Source organism: Macaca mulatta, chromosome 10 (assembly GCF_049350105.2).
Source record: "Macaca mulatta isolate MMU2019108-1 chromosome 10, T2T-MMU8v2.0, whole genome shotgun sequence".
In the NCBI taxonomy this organism is placed as follows: domain Eukaryota; kingdom Metazoa; phylum Chordata; class Mammalia; order Primates; family Cercopithecidae; genus Macaca; species Macaca mulatta.
Window position 1 is genome coordinate 27,531,562 of NC_133415.1, and position 24,550 is coordinate 27,556,111.

At 46.5% G+C, this 24,550-nt stretch overlaps 2 pseudogenes across 2 annotated transcripts in view; one reads left to right on the forward strand and one right to left on the reverse strand.

The window, feature by feature from the left end:
* Positions 1-24,550, reverse strand: part of LOC100424995 (beta-glucuronidase-like) — a 433,296-nt pseudogene that overhangs the window by 113,209 nt on the left and 295,537 nt on the right. The gene's annotated exons all lie outside the window — the stretch shown is intronic.
* LOC106995581 (phosphatidylinositol 3,4,5-trisphosphate 3-phosphatase and dual-specificity protein phosphatase PTEN pseudogene) overlaps positions 1-24,550 on the forward strand; it is a 176,427-nt pseudogene that overhangs the window by 34,893 nt on the left and 116,984 nt on the right. The gene's annotated exons all lie outside the window — the stretch shown is intronic.

Consider the following 24,550-nt stretch of genomic DNA (forward strand, 5'->3'; position numbering starts at 1 on the left):
ACTTCGAGATGGAAGAACTACAAGAAGGGGTGAGAGGTAGCATGGAATACAACTCCAGTGGGCCTGGGGTCCACAGTGTGATCTAAGGAAAAGGCACTTTTGCTCTGGGCCTCGTCTTTCATGCTGCAGTACTATACGAGGTTGAGATTAAATGAAATTCAGACATCCTCCTGCTCTGACATTGTACCTTCCAGTGTCTTCCCATTTTATTTAGACCCAGACCCTATGCCTCATCTCAGCCTTGGGTGGGCAGCATCCACAAAGATGGCACTGAGGGCTTAGTGACTCCCTTGTGAATGGTAGAATAGGACACAGATAGTGGAATAGCACTTCTGGGCCAGTTCAGGCTATTTCAGCAAAGAACCGTAGCCTGGGGAGCTCATCAAGAAGAGAATTGTTTCTCCCAGTTTTGGAGGCTGGAAGTTGGAGATCAGGGTACCAGCCTGGTCAGGTCTTAGTGTGGACACTTCTTCCCCATTCACTGAGCTGTTACAGGTGCTGTCCTTTCCTTGGAGGACAGCTTAACTTCAGGAGCATGGGTGGACCTCCGTTCAAAGCCCCGCTCCCACTTGTAGCTTGGTGATCATGAAGTAGTCATAGAGCATCCTTGTGCCTGTTTTCTCCTCTGAGAAATGGCATTAGTGAGAATTGCTTCCCTTTCTAATCACACAGAATAAAGCATGGAAAGAAGTTAACTCGGTGCTATTGGGCAGAGAGTGAGAGCCCAGCAAACCAGAGAGATCAGCTTGCCCACATTAGTGGTGAGGAGTACGGAGAGTGGGTGAGGCTGGGGCAGGAAGCAGGCCAGCCTGCCAGAGCCCAGGAACAGGTGAAGGGCAAGAGTGAGCTCCTCACCTTGAATTCTCAGGAGACACAGGCGTGCAGGAGCTGTGGGGAGCACAATCATCAGGGCTGCTCTCATTCCCCTGGTTCCCTCCATATCCGACGTGGTCCCAGGGCCCATTCTCCCTGTGTTTCCTCTCTACCCCGCTTTCTTCCTGGCTGCCCTCTTTGGACTCATTTTGGCCCTGGTCAGGTGGAGTCTTGAGGTAACTATAAGCCTGTTAATAACTCCTCTGAAGTTCAACCCGTCATTTATTGAGACCTCTGAGCTTAGTCATAAACCACCTCCTGCTGGGACCTGAGAGAAGGCTGGAGGGAGCTGACAGTGCAGTGGCAGTTTTCCCTGCGGTTGCCACTACATGGCCCACTGGCAGGTATCTGCTGAATTCGAGCTTTCTTTTGGGTCTCTGGGGTTCTGAGGTGTGATTTTCCATCTGAAGATCAGCTGAGCCCCCAGTGGGTGCCTTAGCCTCAGAAATGGGTCCCCCTGGCTGGGAACTGTGCTCTACCCTCACTTTCGTAGAACACCTCACACCTCGCCCTGCCCATTCCGGCTTCCGAAACCCACATAGACGCTCTGTAGAAATTGCTAAATACAAAAGGGCTACAAATAAGTAATAGGAAGTGTATTTATATAAGGCGGTGGCTTTCAACCATTACTATACGTTTACTTCAGCAAAGGCGAAATTTAAAAATGTTAATACTCTGAGTCACCCGCAGAGATTTGGATTTATTTGATGGGGCAGGAGACACAGGTATCTTTGGTTTGGTTTTGTTTTTTCTTTTTTGAAATCGGACCATGCAGTGTTTCTCAGGCTGTAGCACAGTGGCACCATCTTGAGCACTGCAGCTTTGATCTGCCAGGCTGAAGGAATCCTCCCTTCTCAGCCTCTCACGTAGCTGGGACTATGGGCATGCACCACCATGCCATGCTACATTTTGTGTATTTTGTAGAGGTGGGATCTCACTGTTCCACCCAGGCTGGTCTTGAAAGTCCTACCCTCAAGCTGTCGTCCTGCCTCAGCCTCCCACAATGCTGAATTTACAGTTGTGAGCCACCGTGTCTGGTCCTGTTTCTTTTAAGAGTTCCCTTAGTGTTTCTAATGGGCATTCAAGCAAAGAAGATTTTGCTTGCAGAAGGCTCGCGGAACACTACTGAGGCTGCATCTTCTTCACAGCCAACAGATTGTTCCCTGAAGTGTCTGCTTAGCAGTGCACAGGCTATTTATATCCTGGACTTTATGGAGCTGTTGGGTTTGGGGGCTGACTGGGGCATGAGTGTTGTCTCTGGGATCTGTCACAACCTGGTCCTATGGGACACCCAGTCAAGGATCCTCCTTCCCAGACCACCATCCTGCCTCTCACTACTCCTGTGGCAGGAGAACAAAGGTCATGACTCCATGGTCAGAGACATCCACAACAGGAATGAAGTTGAGTGAGTCGTGAGGAGGGGCGGGGCACAGCTGCTTGCTGGAAGAGTGTTGGAAAGTATTGGTCCATCAGCTGTCACATCCTCCTGTTGCTGTTGAATCCCAGCGATCCTCACTTGGAGTCTGGGTCTCAGAAGGTTGTGGCACCTGGGTTCTTGGCTGGCTGAGCTGGTGCTTTTGCAGTCCACTTTGGAGCTTTGGTATGTGAAGCCTGACCTGAGTTGCTTCAGGAAACCTTTGTCCCTCAGGCTGCCTCCTGCTTAAGAGCAGAGCCTTTGTGTGGAGATCTGGCTGGCCTCCCTAGCTCCCAGCCTGTCCTGTCCTGTTATGTCTGGGTTTGAGGTTGTGTGGAGGGGTCTCTTGCCATAGAGGAGGCAGTAGCAGTCGTGTGGATCAGAGTGAAGAATGGCGATCCCTGCTGGCTGTGCCTGGCCTTTGACTGGAGGAGTCTGAGAATGACCAGGCCTGGGGAGCTGTCATTCCTCAGAAACAGCATGTTTCCTCCCCTATTGTGGAGTTTCTGGATGTGACCCAGAGTGTGCTGGGCCTCTTTCGCTTGTGCTGGGTTTAGCTGTGTGTTTCAGGGTGGGAGGTGCAGGGGATCATCTGCTCTGAGCCAGATAAGCCTGGCGAGGATTGGGGGGCGGCCCTCGAAGAAGCCAGATCTGGTGGGAGAGTAGGCATGGATAGGGAGGGAACAGGGTCACCAGGGTTGTGTGTCACCTCTTCTCGCTCCTTGGTCTGCCCGGCAAGTGAGAAGAGAGGTGGAGGCTGCTGTGGACCCTCTTTGGCTTCCTGCAAGCAGGTGTTCTTTTGGGGAGCAAGGCAGGTGGGAGACAAAGCTGGTCTCTGAGGTGTTGAGTGGTTCTTTGTATGTCATTGTGCTTTTCCTCTCTGCCATCCCCAACAGCTCTACTGTAGCAGCCCATTGACCTAGTAAGTCACTCAGAGCATCGTGGTCCTACACATGGGTGTTACGGCCCCTTAAAGAGCCAGAGAGGGCTTAGGAGTTTCTCAGAAGACTGAGCCCAGGGTTGGAGGGTGCCAGAGTCACTGAGAACAGCCCATTTGATAAGTTGGGCAGAGGGATCGTGGGCCCTGAGTATGCCTGCCTGACCGGTGGTGACTATGCCAACAGGGCCAGGGCCTCAATAGAGCATAGCTACTGAGCTTGACATTTGGCCAGTTGCTCTCTTGGTGCAGGCAGGAATGTTCTGCTTCCCCAAACCCTGTGTTTTGGTCTCCATTTTCCTTGGAGCAGCTGCAGGGTAGGTAGAGGGGTGTGTCTCCCAGCTGCTTGGTGAGATGAGCGTCCACCCAGCTACCTCTGCCGGGGAAAAAGAGTAATGACTGCAGCAGGGAGACAACCGAGGCGGGGCCCTTTTAGAGTCAACCCTGCTGCTCCGATTCTAATTTTCAATTCAGATTTTGCAGGCCTGAGTGTGGGTCCCTGAGTACCTGCCCTTTGAATTTTTTGGTGAGGACTTAGCAGTCCCCAGGAGCCTCTCACTGAGCCCCAAACACACAGCCCCCAATTCACCACCTCATCCCTTACCAGGACCTGCTGAAGCACACACCTGTGGACCACCCAGACTGCCTGCCAGTACAGGATGCCCTCCGCATCTCCCGGGACTTCTTTCTGTCATCAGTGAGGACATTGACCCCGCTGGACTGCAGTCACAATGGACTCCCAATGGGGAGGTGAGCTCAGGGCCCAGCAAGGCCTCACGCTCAGGTTGAGGAGCCCAGGGTGGACCAGATCCCCAGTCTCTTCTCTGATGGCACAGGCATCGCTCTGTGCCCCTTGTCTCTGCAACCCTGATGCCCCATTCCCAGCCAAGGAGAGGTCTTCAGTCCCGGGTCACGCTGATTTGATTCCGCGTGGCATTCTGGGCCCTAGGCTGAGAGCTTTAAGCCCAGTGTCTCAGTCATCCTCCAGAGAATCCAGTGAGCCAGAAGAGGACACAGGCCCAGAGCGTCTCTCCAGGTCCACCGCACAGTCTTTGAGCTGTGTCAGAGCTGGATTCTTTATCTGGGGCTGGCTGTTTGGAGGCCCCAGGCATTGTCCCCCGCACCAGGGAATTCGGCCTGTGGCTACCTCATTCTTGAATGCAGACAGACACCTGCCTGTGCCATCAGGGTGACCTGGGAAGCTGAGGGAGCAGGACATGTCAGCCACTTCAGATTGGCCTGCACGAGCAAGAGCCAGAAAGGGAGCCCCACAGAGGGAAAGCCTGGTAGTAGAGGTGGCCGAGGCCATTCAGGTTGCTGGAACATTCCACGTGGGCTCCTGGATGTCAGACAGCAGTTTCCCTGGGGGCCCTTCTTGATGCAAGGGTGAGGCTTAGCCCAGTGAGGGAAAGCAACACTCAGCATTAGAGGCACAATTAACCCCTGTGTGTCAGCATCCTGGCCCAGATCAAAGGCTTCCTGACCGATAAGAGGTTGTTATGTGGCCCTTAGGAGGGAAGACTGCCTGGGTTCATGCTCGTTTGTTACATTTGTGAGCGAGGGGCGGGTCTGGAGAGTGTCTGATGGTGCATAGGGAGCTGTTTCTGTGCAGCTGCTGGTGCCAGTTTGCAAAACCATGGAATGTCACTAGTTTGTTTTGGTCTGGGGATATCTGAAAAATGTTTTAAGACTTAGAGTAGCATCGGTTGCAAGTCATCTTAACTGTACGCTTTCAGTACACGCAGCTACATATTGCAGTATACGAAGGTCACACGGTGTGTCATGGAGACAGGAAAGGCTGGAACAGATGGTCGCAGCCCCATTGAAGCCCTCCTGACTCTGAAGGTGGCTGAGGGGAAACTGGAAATCCTCATGGAGTAGAAACCATCCAGAGCTGTGATGAGAGGCATCTGCCAGGTCTCCCCAGGACACTTCTGCAGCCCGACTGAAGGCAGCCCAGAGTCTCCCATCCCCTGGGTGTGTTTTTTTAAAATCTGTCCGTCATGTATGTATTTGGGTTTGGTATTTGGTTCCCTCATTGTGTCTGTTGTTCTGTATTTTTGTGTTAATGCCAAAACCATGTTGTTTGGATCACTATGGCTCTTCTATGTCATTTGTAATCAGAAAGCATGATACATCCATGTACTTTGTATTTCCCAGTGGCGAGATTGGTAGATGACGTAGTGGTTGTATTTTTCGTTTGAGGAGGAACTGCCGACTATTGCTCATAGTGTGTACACCAATTTCCATTGCCACCTATAGTATCTAAGAGGTTCCCTGTCTGCACATCCACACTGGTGATTGCCTGTTAAAAATTACGTTTTTGCTTTTGGCAACATTCATTTTATGTGGATGGAGACTCTCTCTTAGTGTGGCTTTGGTTTACATTTTTGTGATGATTAGTGATGTGGACAAGCTTTTCCTTTACCTGTTCATTTCCTGCCTTCTTTTCAGAAATGTCTTTCGGTTCTTTGACCAAGTTTTGTTGGATTGTTTGGTTTTGTTTATTTTCTCACTCTGTATAGTTTCTGGTATATGTCAGATGAACACCTTTAGCTACATGATTCCTTATACTCAGCGCCTGGCAGCATCCTCTGCTCATTCCATCTCTTCTGGTCAATGACCACTGCCTGTGTCTCATTCTTCTCCCTCCCCAGGGCAGGGCCCAGACTTCCTGCCTCCCATGTTTCCTGCCTCCCATGTTTCCCAGTGCTGGGCCAGCCACATGGCACAGTGTCCAGTGCCTTTCTGGGTGATGGGCAGGTCAGTTGGCATGGAAAACGGTGTCTGGGATTTCTGAGTTGACTATTGAATGCAGACTCACCCCACTCACAACCAGTCACCACCACTGCCACCCAAGCAAACCACCCGGGAGCCTGGAAATTGCTCTGCCCACTTGTTGCCATGGGTACAGACACCTATCATAGGGAGAACTGAGAAGAGACCCAGCCCACCTGTCCCTGGTGCCCAAGGATGACATTCAGGGGATCACCCCAACCCACGAACCACAACCTGTGTCCATGCAGGCTCCCACAGGGCCTAAGGACAGGCTGACCCCTCCCAGAGATCCTCCACCTCACAAATGCACAAGTACTCCATCTAGGGACCAGGGGATAGACCTGCCCTGCCTGCCACTTCTGGTTTGTGCTTGCACCAGCAGGGGGCCTAACAATAGGCCAGATCACCTGCTGCCAGCATCCAAGCATGCCATCTTGGGGCCTGGGGATCACCCTGCTCTATGCATGAGCACCGTCGGGGGCCCCGGGGCCGGTTCATCCCACCTGGCATATGTATGCATGAACTGGAAATGTGTTTTCCTGTCGGGCGCAGTGGCTCACACCTGTGATCCGAGCACTTTGGGAGGCCAAGGCAGGTGGATCAGCTGAGGTCAGGAGTTCGAGACCACTCTGGCCAACATGGTGAAACCCCGTCTCTACTGAAAATACAAAAATTAACTGGATGTGGTGGCACACGCCTGTAGCCCTAGCTACTCTGGAGGCTGATGCAGAATTGCTTGAACTCGGGAGGTAGAGACGGAGGCTGCAGTGGGCTGAGATTGCGCCACTGCTCTCCAGACTGGGGGACAGAGTGAGACTCCATCTCAAAAAAGTGAAAAAAGAAAGAAAAACAAATGTGTTTGGGGCTGGGATACTTTCAACAACTCAGAGACATGGGGAAGCAGTTGATACGACACAGAAAAGCCCGTGGCAGATCCAGCTGACAGATGTGATAGCAGTTCTGCTGTTATAAAGCAGTCTTTGTTTGACGTTAAGGTTTGTCACAGCTGTTGAAATTTTGTCAGTGAGGTTGAAGGTGTCTCAGAAAGTCCACTGACCCTTGTATTGCATATGCATGAATAAAGTAACAAAAGTTTTTTTATCTTTCTGTAGAAATAAATGTGAACTTGGGTTAACTTTCTGAGCCAGTTCCCTTGGAAACCTGGAAAAGGCGGAATGTCATCTGTGTTGGGTTACCAGACTACAAATAAAAACATCCCGTAGTTGGTCATCATTATCTGAATTGGGAGAGCTATGAATGAATTGTAAACAATGGGGGCGTCTAGAGTTAGAGAAGAGTAATTGCAATTGTGGAAGTCTGCCATCAGTTGGACTTTGCTGTTATACATGTTTTGAAGTCTATGGTCAACTTTTTGGTGGTTTACTTTGGAGAAAAAATCAAGAGGTAAACCATACTTTGGGTTTCCCTGAGTGCAGTGGTATTTGTAACTAGGCATGTCCCTTGCTGGGACCCTTGAAAACTTTGACGATGGGACTGTTAAAAGAAATCTCAGTTCCTTTTTGAGACACAGGCTTTTAAGCCGGGTAGCCCTGTGCCCTCCCATGTGACCTTGTTCCTTTGCACCTTAGGTGTCACTTGGGGAGCAGGATCCAAAGAATAGCCCCTGGACTGACGTGTGCACAGCCATGAGGACTCCTGCTAAAGACACAGGCACGATACCAGTCTGCTGGCACACGGTGTTTCGTGTCTTGTATCCTTCTACATGATACCAATGGCCCTATTGGCTTCATAGGGACTCTTTGAGCCACGTGAATGTTAGATGTATAATTGAGCTGTGGCCAGCCGAGGGCACGGTGGCATGTCAACGTCACTAATCATCAGAGAAACACAAATCAAAACCACAATGAGATATCATCTCACCCCAGTTAAAATAGTTGTTTGTCAAAAAGGCAGGCAATAATGAATACTGGTGAGGATGTGGAGAAAGGGGAACCCTCAAACACTGTCGGTGGGAATGTAAACTCCTGACCTCAAATGATCTGCCGGACTCCTCAGCCTCCCACAGTGCTGCTGAGATTACAGACGTGAGCCACCATGCCTGGCTACAAATGGTATTGTTTTATATGTGACTGTTCGTTTCAAGTACATTGAATGCAGTTCCCTTCTGCCTGTTTGTGTTGTATCACAAAACCCATAATGAAGCTCTAAGACCAGAGCATTTGTGAGCCACTCTTGGATTTTGAATGGTACATGGATGGACTCAGCCTCTTTTAATTCCTCTAATGAATCCCATGAGATTTTAAAAAAAAACATTCACTTTAGATTCAAGGGGTACATGTGCAGGTTTGTTACATGGGTATATTGTGCAATGCTAAGGTTTAGAGTATGAATGATCCCCAGCACCGAGATAGGACCCCATATGTAGGTTTTCAGCGCTCACCCCTCTCTCCCCTCTGTGGTTGTCCCCAGTGTCTGTTGTTCCATCTTGATGTCCATGTGTACCCAGAGCTTACCTCCCACTTGTAAGTGAGAACATGTGATATTTGGTTTTCTGTTTCTGCTTAATGTGCTTTAGATATGGCCTCCAGCTGTATCCGTGATACTGCAATGGACATAATTTCATTCGCTTTTATGGCTGAGTAGTATCCCATAGTGTGCATGTACCACATTTTCTTTATCCATCCACCGCTAATGAGCATCTAGGTTGATTCCATGTCTGTGCTCTTGTGAACAGTGCTGTGATGAACATACAGGTGCAGGTGACTTTTTTTTTTTTTTTTTAAGAATGATGTATCTTCCTTTGCAGATATCACCAGTCATGGGATTGCTGGGTTGAATGGTAGTTCTTCTGTAAGTTCTTTGAAAAATTTTCAGAGTGCTTCCCACCATGGCTGAACGAATTTACAGTCACACCAACAGTGTATAAGTGGTGGTGTATGCCTGTAGTCGCAGCTACTCTGGAAGGCTGAGGCAGAATTGGTTGAACCTGGGAGGCGGAGGTTGCAGAGAGCCAAGAGCGCCCCATTGCACTGCAGTCTGGGCAACAAGAGTGAAACTCCATCTCAAAAAAGAAAAGAATTTGCAAAACTCAATAATAAAACATGAGGAAAAAACTTGAACATACTTAAGATACAGATGGCAAAGACACACACGAAAAGATGTTCAACATCATTAGTCATTAGGGAAATGCCAAAATTAAAGCCACAGAGATACTGCTACACACACAGAAGAATGGCTAATGTTTAAAAACCTGACCATGCTACGAGCTATTGAACATGTAAAGCAACAGGAACTCTCAAACACTGCTGATGGGGATGTAAAACTGCACCACCACTTTGGAAAGCAGTTTGACAGTTTCTTAAAACATTAAACATGCATCTACCGGCCGGGCGCGGTGGCTCAAGCCTGTAATCCCAGCACTTTGGGAGGCCGAGACGGGCGGATCACAAGGTCAGGAGATCGAGACCATCTCGGCTAACACTGTGAAACCCCGCCTCTACTAAAAAATACAAAAAAACTAGCCGGGCGAGGTGGCGGGCGCCTATAGTCCCAGCTACTCTGGAGGCTGAGGCAGGAGAATGGCATAAACCCGGGAGGCGGAGCTTGCAGTGAGCTGAGATCCGGCCACCGCACTCCAGCCTGGACGACAGAGCGAGACTTCATCTCAAAAACGAAAAACAAACAAAAAAATGCATCTACCTTATGATCCCCACATTCCACTCCTAGGTATTTACCCAAGAGAAAAGGAAATATATGTGCATGCAAAAACCTATACATGAGTTTTCATAGCAGCTTTATTTGTAATAGCCCAAAACTGGAAACAACTCAAACGTCCATCCGCAGATGAATGAATAAATTGTGGCACACCGTCCTGCAGAATACTCCGCAATAAAAAGGAACTACTGATACACGTGAGTGAGTCTCAAAATAATTATGCTAAGTGAAAAGCCATTTAGAAAAGAGTACTTGGGCCGGGCATGGTGCCTAGCAGTAATCCCAACACTTTGGGAGGCTGAGGTGGGCAGATAACTTGAGGTCAGGAGTTTAAGACTAACCTGGCCAACACGGTGAAACCCCATCTCTACTAAAGATACAAAAATTAGCTGGGTAGGGTGGCATGCGCCTGTAGTCCCAGGTACCTCGGAGGCTGAAGCATGAGAAGAGCTACAGTCTGGGAGGTGGAGGTTGCAGTGAGCTGAGACTCTACCCCAGTGTGGATGACAGAGTGAGACTCCACCACACACACACACACACACACACACACACACAAAGTATATTTTACATATCCCAAAATCTATAAAATGCAAACTATGGAAACAAAGTACATCAATGGTTGCTTTTGGATGGCGGTGGGCAGGGAGAGACAGGAGGGAGGGATTACCAAGAGGCATGAGGAAACATTGGGGGTGACAGGTACGTTTACTATCTTGATTGTGATGGTGGCTTCATGGATGTATACATGTGGCAGAATGTATCATATTGCGCACTTAAATCCAGTAATGCTTGGAATGTCCACTTGATTGTGTTTCAATTATACCTCAATGAAGGGTTATTTTAAATAATAAAATATTATTTTAAAAAACAGGCCGGACCCAGTGGCTCACGCCTGTAATCCCAGCAGTTTGGGAAGCTGAGGTGGGCGGATCACAAAAAAATAGATAAATAAAGGTTACAAATAAACAGTCAGATGAAGATATAATATAAGGTGAAGACTGGAAGACTCCCAAGTACAGAAGTTTCTGTCCTGGTAGAGTTGGACATGTGAATGAGTTGGGTTTTTTTGTTGCCCAGGCTGGAGTTCAGTGGCACTATCTGAGCTCACTGCAGCCTTTGCCTCCTGTGCTCAAGTGATCGTCCCCCTCAGCCTCCCAAGTAGCTAGGACCACAAGCATGTGCCATCATGCCCAGCTAATTTTTTTTTTTTTGATAGAGATGGGGTCTGTCTATATTGCCCAGGCCGGTGGTGAACTCCTGGGCTCAAGCCATCCACCTACCTTGCCTTCCCGAAGTGTTGGGATTATAGACATGAGCCAGTGCGCCTGGCCATGGATGAGTTCTTGATCCCTTCCTGTCAGCCTCCACATGAAGCTCCCCAATTCCTGTCCTCTTTGGCCTTTAAAAAAAATTAAAAAATTAAAGACAGGGTCTCACTTTGTTGCCCAGGCTGGTCTTAAACTCCTGGTCTCAAGTGATCCACCCACCTTGTCCTCCCATAGTCCTGGGATTACAAGATTAGTGTTGCCAGCTGTCAGGTGGCTAGGTAGATTCAGTGTAAAGTCCTAGAAGATGTGTATTACTAAAAACAGCTAGCCACCTGACAGCTGGCATCCATCCATTCAGTGAAGACTGCTGGGCACTGTGGATACTGTGGAGGAGGCAGCAGTAGCAGCCGGCCTGCAGAGTGGGATGCAGTGCTGGAGGGCTTGAGGAGGAGGTGGCACTGTGATTGGTGTCTGAAGAGTGCCTCCATGATAGTGGAGTCAGTGTAAAGTCCCAAAGACCAGGAAGGAGCAACAGGAAAGGATGGTTCATATCCAGCTGACCCATTCAAAAAAACCACAAAACAAAAAACAACGTGCGTATCAGCAGGGTAGGATAAGGGGGGCCTCCGGAGTGTTTTTGTTTTTTGTTTTTTTTCAGTGGGGGAGGGGTGTGCTTAGATTTGCATGCGGATTGCCAGGGCTGTAGTAGGGAAACAGCAGGGGGGTTGGGACCTGTGATTGGGAGTCTCCAGGTGAGAGGGGTGGACCCTGGGGACTGGGGGTCAGGCGAGGCTGGGAGTGGGGTATAGAGGCAGGAGCAGTTGGACAGGACCAGTCAGGATGCAGGGCGCAGACTCATCAGCGAGAGCATTCCTGAGCCCAGCATCCAAGAAGCGAGGGAGGTTGGGAAGGTGCTGCTACGAGGCAGAGGGAGGTCCCCAAAAGTCCAGATGAGAGCATGGCATGCGTGGAAAGTGCTGGGCAGTTTTGGCATCAGTGAAGTCACGGGGGCCTGTGTGTGAACAGGTGGTCTTGGGCATCACCAGGGAGGCCTTGAGACAGGAGCGGGTTGGCTCTCCTGGAGACCAGGCTGTGGGATAGCGTCGGGGCTGAGACATGGACAGTCTCCTTCCACCCCCAACCTCTCGTTGGAGTTTTGAGGCACTGCAGATAATTAGGAGGTGATGTGATAAATCCTACCTGTGGAGGATGCCTTGGGCAGGGAGGACAGGGTGGCCAGGAAGGTCGCCCTTTGGGCCCCTGCTCTGAGCTGCTCATCAGGAAAGGAGAGAAGCTCCTACAGCCTGGTGTCAGAGCCTGGTGAGACCCTGTGAGGCCTCGAAAGTAGCAGGTGCCTCCTACAGTCTGCACGTGGCCATCTCAGGGAATCCACCCAGCAACTGTTCTAGTCATCCCTGCTCTTCAGGTAGGAGACTGAGGCCAGGAAGGGAAAGGCTGCTGTGATACCCACACTATCAGTGGTTGGGGTTGATTTTGAACCCAGAGACTCTAGGGCCCATGCCTCTGCCATCCTGCCTCTGGGTTTGGTAGTCAGACTTGATCCACCAAGTGCCAGGCCAGCCCTGTGGCTGGGTGCTCCCAGGCATTCACAAGCTGACAGTTCTGAAGGACCCATGCACTTGGCCGTGCTCCAGCCCGTGTCGTCACATGAAAGGTGGGTGCTGGAATAATGCTGCAAATGGCACTGGGGGTGTTGGCCAGGCTCTGGGGGCACAGGAGCTCTGTCCATGCCCACAGTTGGCCTGTGCTGACCTCCCTCTATCACAACTGAGTGGCACCAGCCCTTTCATTGAGCTGAAGTCTTCCTTCTAAAATCCCTTCAGTGGGTCTTTGTGGCTCAGAGAGGCTGTGGCCAGGTAGAGGATCTGGGGTGGCTCCTGCATCTCTGCTCTGTGACCTTAGACAGTGGGCAGGATCTGAGGCCAGGCCCACCTGCAGCAGGTGTTACAAAGAGGCAAATTCGCATTTAAGGTTTGGAAGAACTCGCCAACCAACTACAGTCCTGCTGTCTTTGAAGGTAGTGAGCTCCCCATTGGGGAAGGTATGTTAAGCTGACCTTTCTGGGATGCTGGAAGATCAGAGACCAAGCAGTTAAGATTCTGTGATCCTAATATTGCCTCAAATGCTATGCTGCTTGGATTAGAAGTCAGTTTCAGTTAGCCAGTTTACCAAGTGTCTCCTTGGTGCAGGACAGCAGGGGACACAAAACGTCCTGGATAATTATTGGGTTTCTGGCTCCCAGGGGTCCCTGAGATGTTGTTCCAGCAGTTCTGGAGTATGGGCCAGGCACGGCTTGCATCTGGACCCATCTGCATTGCTCGCTTATTGTCAGCGTCATGACTGCAGTTCAGGATATCGGGCCCCCACGCGCCCACCACCCTGCTCTGCCCCGCCATGGCCCACTCAGGGCACGAGGCTTTCTGGGTGATTCCTGGAACTCAGTGTGGTCAGCTTTCTGGACCTGACAGTGGGGTGTGTCTGCAATGAGATGCCAGTTGCAGGAAGTGGTTTGCACAGCCTTCCTGGTGTCATGGGTCACTGTCTTGCCAAGTGGCTTTGGGCAGGTCCCTTCCCCTCTCAAGCTGCAGGTTCCTATGCCTGGAGCTCCCTTCTTGCCACACCACTGCCTTGTTTTCCCAGATACCCGGATTTTTCACTTCGATTGTTGGAAGTGGATTTTTTTTCTGTTTTTGTTTTTTTCTGTTGTTTGCTTTTACATCCTGCGAGCTTAGATTCAGGATTTCCTAAACATAAGCTCACTCTGTGTTTTCATGTAGCAGTTTTACGCTTTTACGTCTTGTGTTTAGTGTTTAATGTATTTTGAGTTTATGTTTGTTATTGTATAACATCAAGGTCTTATTTCATTGTTTTGGATGTGGCTATCCAGTCATTTCAGACTACTCAATTGAACAGACTGCTGACTCCTCATCTCATCTTTTTTCCCTTCGGAACACAGTCCCACTCATGCTGTCGCCCACGCTGGAGTGCAGTGGCGAGGTCTCAGCTCTCTGCAACACCTGCCTCCTTGCTTCGAGCGATTCTCCTGCCTCATCTTCCCAAGTGGCTGGGATTGCTGCTGTGCGCCACCACACCTGACTAGTAGTTTTTGTATTTTTACTAGAGATGAGATTTCACCATTTTCGCCAAGCTAGTGTGAAACTCCTGACCTCAAGTGATCTGCCCGACTTGGTGTCCCAAAGTGCTGGGAGTACAGGTGTGAAGCACAGCACCCAGCCTCATTGCATCTTCTAGGAGTTCCTTTGAAGAAAATGTGTTGACTGCGTACAGGCGTGCGTTTAGGTTCTCTTATGTCCCTAGGTTCATGGATTCATTTTTATGCCACTACTGTAGTCTTTGGTGAGTGGAGGTTTTACATGTAATTTGCAATTGGGGAGTGTGAGGCCTCCAATTGAGCTTGTATTCCCTAGGATTGCTTTGCATATTCAGGATCTGTGGGTGTTTGGTAATTCCATGTGAAATTTTAGCCGTGTATCCTTCACATTCCTTTAAACATTTGTTTCATACTTCATGTCCAGAATTAGGGATGCATTGGGACATTGTGATACTTGTTTGTATACCTTGAGTATGGATAAAATCAGGGAGTTTCCCAGGCTTGTGACCAGGTGTAGGTTTGATATCTTTGATGTGTGAATATTCAATATCCTCCTTGGTAGCTGTTTTGAAAACGGCACGACCATGTTGTTAAGTGTCATCGCCCTGCTTTGGAGTGGAATACCAGAATGTTCTCCTCTCCCGTAACTCTCTGTGTACCTGTTGCCAATCCTTGATGTCGTCTCCTCCACCTAGTCTGTAGTGACCACTGCTATACTTTCACCTTCAGTGAGTTGCGTTTTTCAGCTCCCACACGAGTAAGAACATGCAGGCTTGGTCTTTGTCTGCATTTCTGATTTGATTGAACAGAACATCTGCAGGTGTAGTCATGTTGCACTCCAGGTGCAATCCTATCATGGAAATGATAGGATTCCATTAATGTTGATGGCCCAGAAGTATTCCATTGTGTCTGTGTACTAGAGATTCTTCATCCCTTCATCTGTGAATGGACAGGGAGGCTGATTTCTTACCTTGGCTTTTGTGCCTAGGGCTGAATTCCACCTGGGATGACAGATCATCTTTTGCATGTCCTGGTCATGTGCTCTGCATATATACCTACGAATAGAATTACTGGAGAAAACGGTAGTTGTAGTTTTAGGATTTCAAGGTACATCCAGGTGGTTTCTTTAGTGTGCATACTAGTTGACCATTTCACACCAACTGTGGAGACAGGTTCCTCCTCTGGAAATCCACACCTTGCTTTGTGTTTTAATGTGTTTCACCATTTTTCTTGTAGCATCCATCGCATGTAGAGTGAGATGGAATCTTGAGTGTGTTTTTGATTTTTGTGTGTGTGTGATAAGTGGTACTTGCTACGTTATTCTGAATTTGTTTTAATTTGTTGTGTAGTACTGGGCAGAGGACCTGAAGACATGAGGTTGATGCACAGGTCAAAGAGAAGATACTCACCATCGCTGATTCACACAAAAGCATAAGTGAAAATCCCACTCAAGATTTCATCTCACTCCAGTTAGATTGAGTACTACCAACATTTGATGGCAGTTTTGTTTCTATAGATGTGTGTGTGTGTGCACACACAACCCAAGGGTGCAAGGGACATTCTGAGATATGTATATGTAGTATCATGATCAAATCATCATATCTGGCATCTCTGTGACCTTCCATCATTATTATTTCTCTGTGGAGAGAATATTCAGAACTGTATTTTCCAGCTGATTTTCAAAAATTTTTCTAGATTCTGTTGACCCTAGTCACCTAGTCACCCTGCTGTGCAATAGAACACCAGAATGGATTCCTCATATCAGAGCATCACTCTGTACCTATTACCAATCCCTGCTGCACCTCCCTGCTCTCCCCAGCCTCTAGTAACCCCTATTGGAAGTTCCGCTTCTGGGAGACAATGTTTTGTGGATTCCATATGCCTGATGTCATGCAGCGTGGGTCTCTCCCTAGCAGACTCGTTTCATTTCACCTAATTGTCTTCCAGGTTTCTCCAAGTGGTTGCAGATGACATGATTTCCTGAAGTGTTACAGCTGAAGTGTGTTTCCTTGTGTATATATACTGTGGTTCCTTTATCCCTTCATCTGTGTATAGACAGGTAGGTTGATTTCACATCTTAGCTGTTGTGACTAGGGCTTCAGGACACATGAAGAGGCAGATAACACAGGGATTTCATCTTCTCTAAACATGTACCCAGTGTTGGAATTGTTAGCTGGCGTGATGGTTGTACTTTTACCTTTTTTTTTTTTTTTTTTTTAGAGACAGAGTGTTGCTCTTGTCACCCAGGCTGGAGTGCAGTGGCGCAATTTCGGCTCAGTGCAACCTCTGCCTCCTGTGTTCAAGCGATTCTGCTGCCTGAGTCTCCCGAGTGGCTGGGAATACAGGCACCCGCCACCACGTCTAGCTAATTTTTGTACTTTTAGTAGAGATGGGATTTCACCATGTTGGTGAGGCTGGTCTCAAACTCCTGACCTCAGGTGATCCACCTGCCTCAGCCTCCCAAAGTGCTGAGATTACAGGTGTGAGCCATCGTGCCTGGCCTATCTTTTACTTTTTAAAGGAACTTCCAAAAGTTTTTTGTAGTGTGTATGGTAATTTTCATTCCACAAAGAGTGTAGAAGATTTTTTTTTTTTACAAGTCTACACTGACCACTGCCTTCAACAATTTTGATTTTTGTCTTTTGTAATACTCATTCTAGGTGGAATTTGATGGTAGCCAAGTATGGTTTTGATTCACATTTTTGTGAGGATTAGCGATATTGAGAAATTGTCACCTGTGAGTCAATTTCCTGCCGCCTTTTCACTCAGGTCTGTTTAGATCCTTTTACCTTGCATATTTGTCGTTGTTGTTGTTGTTGTTTTTCACTTAGTCATAACAGTTTATTGTTCGTGTTAGATAAGAACCTCTTTCAGGGGTAGGATATTTTATAGTTTCTCCCAGTGTGTAGGATGCCTTTTTTGTTTGTTTGTTTCATTGTTTTCTTTTCCGTGTAGAAGTTGCAAAGTGTCCTTAGTCTCATATGGCTATAATTGCATATGTTAGCAGTGATTTTTGTGTTCAACACCCCAGTTCCATTAAACACACGAATGTGCGTGTGCGTGCATGAGCGCGTGCGCACACACACGGAACCAAGCCTTGCATTGTCTTTGGTTGTAACCGTGGATTTTTCTTTTAATGCCATGTACTCTTATTGTTATAGTTTAAAGGGTACACATGCAAGTTAGTTACATCTATTGATTGCATCACGCTGAGATTAGGGGTCCCAACAACCCCGTAACCCAGGCAGTGAGCAGAGGGCCCACGGGGTGGGTCTTCAGCACACGGTCCCTCTCCCCTGTGTTTTTATTGGTCTGTTGGTCATTCCAGGTGTCTGTTGTTCTCTTCTTTATGTTTGAGTTCATTCACAGTTTAGCTCCCGCTTATAAGTGAGAACATGTGGCATTTGGTTTTCTTTCGGGGCCTTAGTTCACTTATGACAGTGATCTGCAGTTTCCACCTTCTGTTCTCAGGTGATCCTCTCACCTCAACCTCCGGATTAGATAGGACTACAGGTGCCCGCCACCACATCCTGCTTATTTTTGTATTATCGGAGACATGGGATTTCACCATTTTGCTCAGGCTGGTCTGAAATTCTGGACTGAAGCGATCCTCCTGCCTCAGCTTCCCAAAGTGCTAGAATTACAGGTGTGAGCCACTGTGCCGGCCTCTCATCCACTGTTGATGGGTAGGTTGATTCCATGTCTTTGACATTGTGAATAATACTGCTATGAACATAACGAGTGCCTGTGTCTTTTGGATAGGAGGATTGATTTTCCTTTGGGTAGATGCACAGGAGAGGGCTTTCTGGGTGAGATGGCAGTTCTGTTTTCAGCTCTTTGAGAAATCCCCAATCTGCTTTCAATGGTGTCTGTACTAGTTTTAATCCCCTCCCCTCCCCGAAAGCGTACCAGCGTTTCGTTTCCTCGGCTGCCTCGCCAGCATGTGTTCCTCGTCTGCGTGGTCCTCACCATTGTGACCTCCATGGGATTACAACGTCTTGTAATGTTTTTGATTGGCAGCTCTCTGATAGTGAGTTTGAGCATGTTTTCCTACATGTTGGTTGCTTGTACATTGACTTTTAAGAAGTGTGTGTTTGCATCTCTTGTCTGTTTATTAATGGGATATTCCCTAGTTGACTTGTTGATGGGCCTTGTAGATTCTGCATATTAGATGTTGTGCAGATGCACAGTTTGGGACCGTGTTCTCCCTTTGTGTACACTGTTAACTCTGTTGGTAGTTTCTTTTGCTGTGCAGCAGCTCTTTCAGGTATTCGGTCTGACGTGTCAATTTCTGTTTTTGTTGCCGTTACTCTTCAGGACTTAGCCATCTAAATGTTTTGCCAAAGCCTATGTGGAGAAGGATATTTCACAAGTTTTCTCATAAGATTTTAATAGTCTGAGAGGTTTTCCGTTGAAATTTTTCATTCATCTTGAGTTCCTCTTTGTGTCTGGTGAGAGGTAGGGGCCTAGTGTTACTCTTCTGCACATGGCTAGCCACTTATTTCAACACCATTGATTGAATAGGGTGTCCTTTTTTCTTTTCTTACTTTGGTGGATTCTGTGTTAGATCAGATAGTTTTCAGCGTGTGGGTTTACTTCTTGGTCCTGCCTTGTGTTCCACTACTCTGTGTGGAGGCCGGTCCCTAGCTTTTCCATGAAATTTGAAATCAGGAAGTGTGATGTGTCCAATGTAGTCTGGATGTCTCAGGATTGCAGAGGATGAAACTCAGGGTGCTTCATGGTCCCACATGAATATTAGCATCACCTGTTTCTATTTCTTGTAACAAATGTGTTGCATAGTAAAGGAACAATACAATGAGAGGGTAGAGTGGGGCATTATGGTCCATGCATACATTGTGAAATGATGAAATCAGGGTGCTTAGTGTTTCTGATACCTTTTCCCATTATTTATTCCTTTATGGTGGGACCCTTTCAGTATTCTCCTTTCAAGCTGCTTTGAAAGTGATGTGCTGATACTGTTAACCCTGGTCACCCTGCACTGGAATAAAACAACAGAATTTTCTTCTTCTAATTTATGTGTAACTTTGTACCCTTTTATAATCCCTGCCCATTACCCATCTTTTCCCCCAATCCCTGGAAACCAATATTGTGCTCTCCAGGTCTTTGATATAGTTTCTCAGCTTCTGCATGTGTGAGATGACTCAAGGTTTGTTTCTCTCCCCCTTTGCTCATTTAATTTACCATCATCTCCTCCAGGTGCAACCCTGTGGTTCCCCACGATATGATGTCATTGTGGTTTTCTGTCTGAAAAGTATCCCGGTGTGTACATGTGGAGCAGCTTCTTTCTCCCTTCGTCTGTGGATAAGCAGGTAGGTTGATGCTTACACTGGCTCTTGGGAACAGTGCTGGAATCCACATGGGTGGGTAGATCTATGTTTGGTGTCCTGATTTCAATGACTTTGAGTGTATTCCTAGTAGTAGAATTGCTGGTTGAAGTGGTAGTTGGAATCTTTTAAGGTTTAGAGGAACCTCCAGGTGGTTTCTGTATCGTGTGTGCTAGTTTAACCTTCTCACGAACTGTGGAGAAGAGTCTCTCTCTCTCTCTGGAAACACACCAGCATTTCCGTTTCTTTCAATGTTTTTTGTCTTCTTTTGTAACACTCATTCCAATTAGAATGAGATGGTGTCTAAGTGTGGTTTTGATTTACATTTTGCTTGTGGTTAGTGATGTTTGCCAGGTTATTGTGAACTTGTTTCAATTTGTTGTGTAAGACTGGGCAAAGGACCTGAAGACCTGAGATGGATGCACAGGTTAAAGATTCTGAATCAACATTACTGATCCTCACGAGAAGTCAATCAAAACCACACTGAGATAGCATCTGTCTCTGGTGAGAATGAATGTTACCAAGATGGGACAGCAGTTTCATTGTCGTATAGTCTATGTGTATAACCAGCGAGTGCAAGGCGCGGATTGATCTGTGTAAACGTAGCATCATCATGAAGTCGCAGTGTCTGGCATCTCTGTGAGCTCCAGACTTATGATTTCTCTGTGGAGAGAATATTCACAACTGACCTTTGTAGCTGTTTTGAAAATTGTGGTTTTCTGTTCTTGCCTTTTGGCATAATGGCCTATGGTTCTGTCCAGGTTTCTGGTAAGGGCATGGATTTGCGTTTTATGGCTGTGCTAGTGTTCCGTAGTGTGTATGTACCACATTTCCTTTCTCTGATCCACTGGTGATGGGCACCCAGGCTGATTCCATGTCTTTACCATTGCGAGTAGTACTTCCGTGAACATACGAGTGCATGCGTGTTTTCGATGGAAGGGTTTTCCTTTGGGTAGATACTTAGGAGTGGGGTTGAAGCGTTGGGTGGTAATTCTCTTTTAAGTTCTTTCAGAAATGTCCACACTGCTCTCCAGGGTGTCTGAACTAGTTTGCAGTTCCCCCAACAGTGGACCTGCATTTCTTTGCTAGTCTGCTCCACCAGCCTCTGTTGTTGTGGACCATGTGTCATAATTGCCATTCTGACTAGTGCGACGTGGTATCGCAGTATGTTTTTGATGTGCGTTTCTCTGATGATCAGTGAGATTGAACATCTTTTCATTCTCATTGGTTACTGGTACACCTCCTTTTAAGTGTGTGTTCATGTCCCTTGTCCGTTTATAATTTGGGTTTTTTTTTTCTGATTTTATTTGTTGAAGGTCTTTACGATAAATCCTGGTTTTAGATGTTTTTCACATGCGTAGTTGTGGAATATTTTCCCTCATTCTATAGGCTGTGTGTTGACTCTGTTGGTTGTTTCTTGTTCTGTGCAGCAGCTTTTTTGTGTATTAGGTCCCATTTATCAGTAATTGCTTTTGGGGAGTTGACATTTAAATGCTTTGCCAAAGCCTCTGTTGAGAATGGTATTTGCTAGATTCTCACACAAGATTTTCTCATAGTTTCAGGGCTTGAATTTTTATGTATTTATCTATTGAGAGACTGAGTCTCGCTCTGTTGTACAGGCTGGAATGCAATGAAGACATCTCGGCTCACTGTACCCTCCACCTTCCGGGTTGAAGTGATTCTCCTGCCTCAGTCTCCCGAGTAGCTGGGAGTACAGGTATGTGCCACCATTTACGGCTAAGTTTTGTTTTTTTAGTAGAGACAGGGTTTCACCATGTCAGCCAGGATGGTCTCGAACTCTCTGACCTCTAGTCATCTGCCCACCTCGGCCTCCCAGAGTGCTTGGATTCCAGGCATGAGCCACCGCTCCCGGCCTGGGGTTTGGCATTTCAATCTTTGATTCATTTTGAGTTGCTTTCTGTACATGGTGAGACACAGGGGCCCAGTGTTATTTCTTCTGCATCTAGCTAGCCACTTATCCCAGCACCACTTACTGATAGGCAGTCCTTTCTCCATTGCTTTTTTTTGTTGTTTTTTTTCAATATCAGATGGTTTCAGGTGTGCAGGTTTATATCTGGGTCTTCTAATCTGTTCCACTGTTCTGTGGAACCGGGTCCCCAGTTTTTCCATGAAAATGGCAAGGCATTACATTGTCTATGGGTGTTTTCTTAGAGTGTTTGCTTTGTTTTACTGTGTTTTAAATACCTTTAGCAGCTTACTTGCATGGATTTGTTTTCTAAAATACGTGCTCACCGTATGTTTTCTTGTAGGGGTTTTCTTGTAGTGGTTTCAGAATTCAGTTTTAGGTCTTTAATGTATTTTGCATTGATTTTTGTTTTGCATGACATAAGGGTCCCATTTCAGTGTTTTGTATGTGAATATTCAGTTTGCTGAAAATCATCTACTGAACAGGCGGTCTTTTGCCCATTCTGCCTTTTTGGTGTTCTTTTGAAAAATGTGTTCACTATATGTACATTGGGGTTGAGTATTTGGTTTACCTATTCTGAGCACTTCCTTAGTTTATGCCAATAAAAGCTTGTTTGGATAATTATAAGTTTGTGTTTTTCATTCATTGTTTTAGCTGCTAAGTTTGTATTTTTTAACATAATTTCTACGTTTATTATAGACTAAAAGGTACAAAGGCAGATTAGTTGCTGCCTTTGGTATATTGCCTGATACTAAGACTTGGGGTCCCAGAGAGCTTATCACGCAGGGAGTGGTGGACCCACCAGGTAGGTCTATAGCCCATACTCCATCCCTTCTTCCTTTGTTGTCTTATAGTCAGCAGTGTCTGTTGTTTTCACTTTTATGGTAGGGTGTTTTCAATGTTAGCTCCACCTTAGAAGTGAGAACATGTAGCATTTGGTGTTCTGTTTTTTCCTTATTTCTCTTTAGATAATGGCCTCCAGCTCCTTTCATGTTGCTGCCAAGGACATGATTTGCGTCTTTTTTTTTTTAAAGCTGCCTAGTTTTTTGTGGTGTATATATGTACCCCATTTTCCTTTTCTGATCCACTGTTGATAGATACCTAGGTTGATTTCACGTGTTTGCCCTTGTAAAGAGTGCCGCCAAGACCGTTTGTGTGCATGTGTGTTTTGGACAGAAGGATTTATTTTCCTTTGTGTATACCCCAGTGGTGGGCTTGCTGTGTCAGATGGTAGTTCTGGTTTAAGTTCTTTGAGCAATCTTTGAAGTGCTTTCTATGGTGTCTGAACTACTTTGCATTTTCACCAAAAGTGGACCAGTGTCCCCTTTCTCTGCTGCCTCGTTCTTGTCCTTTTTTTTTTTTTTTTAACTGTGTAATTGCCATTCTGACCAGTGTGAGATGATAGCTCATTGTGCTTTTGATTTGTATTTCTCTGATAATTAGGTTTAGCATGTTTTCACATTCGTTGCTTGCTTTTACATTATCTTTTGAGAAGTGTGTGTTTATATCCGGTGCCTATTGATGAGTTATTTGGGGGGTTTTGCTAATTGATTTCTGTAAGGTCTTTCAGGTAGATTCTGGATATTAGGCCTTGGTCAGATGCATAGTTCGGGAACATTTTCTCTCATCCTGTGTGTTGTCTGTCTACTCTGTTGGTAATTTCTTGTGTTGTGTGGTGGCTCTTTAGTGTATTAGATGTGGGAATTTCCTGGTCTCACATATACTTCAGCATTGTTTCTTTCTATGTGCTTAAAACCAATTTGCTCTATAGTAAAGGTTTACAACTAAAGAGTAGAGTGGGACATTTTGATCCATGCGTATGTACCTTGTGTAATGATGAAAGCAAGGCATTGACTGTCTCTGTTACCTTGTGTAGTTGTTATTTGTTAGTTCTCTATGGTTGCAATATTCAGAATGCTTCTTTTCAGTCTTTTTTGGAAAATATGGTAGGATACTGTTAACTCTGGACACCTGCTGTGGAGTAAAATAGCTGAATTTATTCCTGTCATCTGAGAGTAACATTGTGTCCCTTTCCCAATCCCTGCCAGGACTTCCCAACCCACAGCCTCTCTTCACCACTGTGGAACTTTCTACTTCTAGGGGATAAAGTCGTTTAGAGAGGAAGTTGATCTCATTCTCACATGCATGAAATCATGCCGTGTTTGGCTTTCTCTGCCTGACTCATTTCGTTGAAGGTCATGTCCTCCAGAGTTCTGCACGTTGCTGCAGATGACATGGTTTCATGAATTTCTGTGGCCGAAGAGGATTCCATTGTGTACTGCAGTTTCTTTATCCCTTTATCTGTGCATGAACAGGTAGGTGAATTGAATACCTTCGCCATTGTGAATAGTGCTTCAGTTGCCATAGGAAGGCCGATATCTTCTCAACGTAACAGATTCTATGTGGTTTCTGTGTATCTCCAGTGGTGGGATTGCTAGGTGAACGGATAGTTATAAAATGTGTAAGACACCTTCAACTGTTTCGCTTCATGTGTATAGTAATGTACATTGCCACCGATAGTGTATAAAAGTGTCTTTTTCTGGTGTTCTGCATTGGCCACTGCCTGTGAACGTATGGGTTTTCTGTTGTTTTTGGTAAGTTTCGTTCTAATTAGAGTGAGACACATCTGAGCATGGTTCGTACTTAGACATTTGTGTGAGGATTAGTGAAGTTGAGCAGCTTCTCTTTGACCTGTCAGTGAATTTCGTGTTTTCTTTTCAGATGTGCCTGTTCAGGATCCTTGCCCAGTTTTAGCTTGGGTATTAGGTTTTGTTCATTTTCCCAGTTAGAGTAGTGTTAGTTTCTCATGCATGTTAGATAACAACCCCTTTCACAGGTAAGATTCTGCTGAACTTTCTCTCAATCTGTAGGATGATTTCTTTAATGGTTCATTGTTCCTCTTCCCCATGCGTACGCTCTGAAATGATGTATAGTCCCATGTGTTTGTATTCACGTTTGTTAGCAGTGATTTTAGTGTCCCATCCAAAAAGAACAAAAAATAAGAAAAAGTATTGCGAAATCAATTGCATGGTCTAAGGGTTTCTTGCCATAGATAATTTTTGCTTTTGTTTTCTTTCTTTTTTGCAAACTGCGTGTAGAGATACAAGTTTTGCTGAGATACAGACTCCCACTTTTCTTATAGGAGCTTTGCGGCTCCAGGATTGGGGTTAGGTGTTTATTTTGTGTTGATTTGGGGGTAT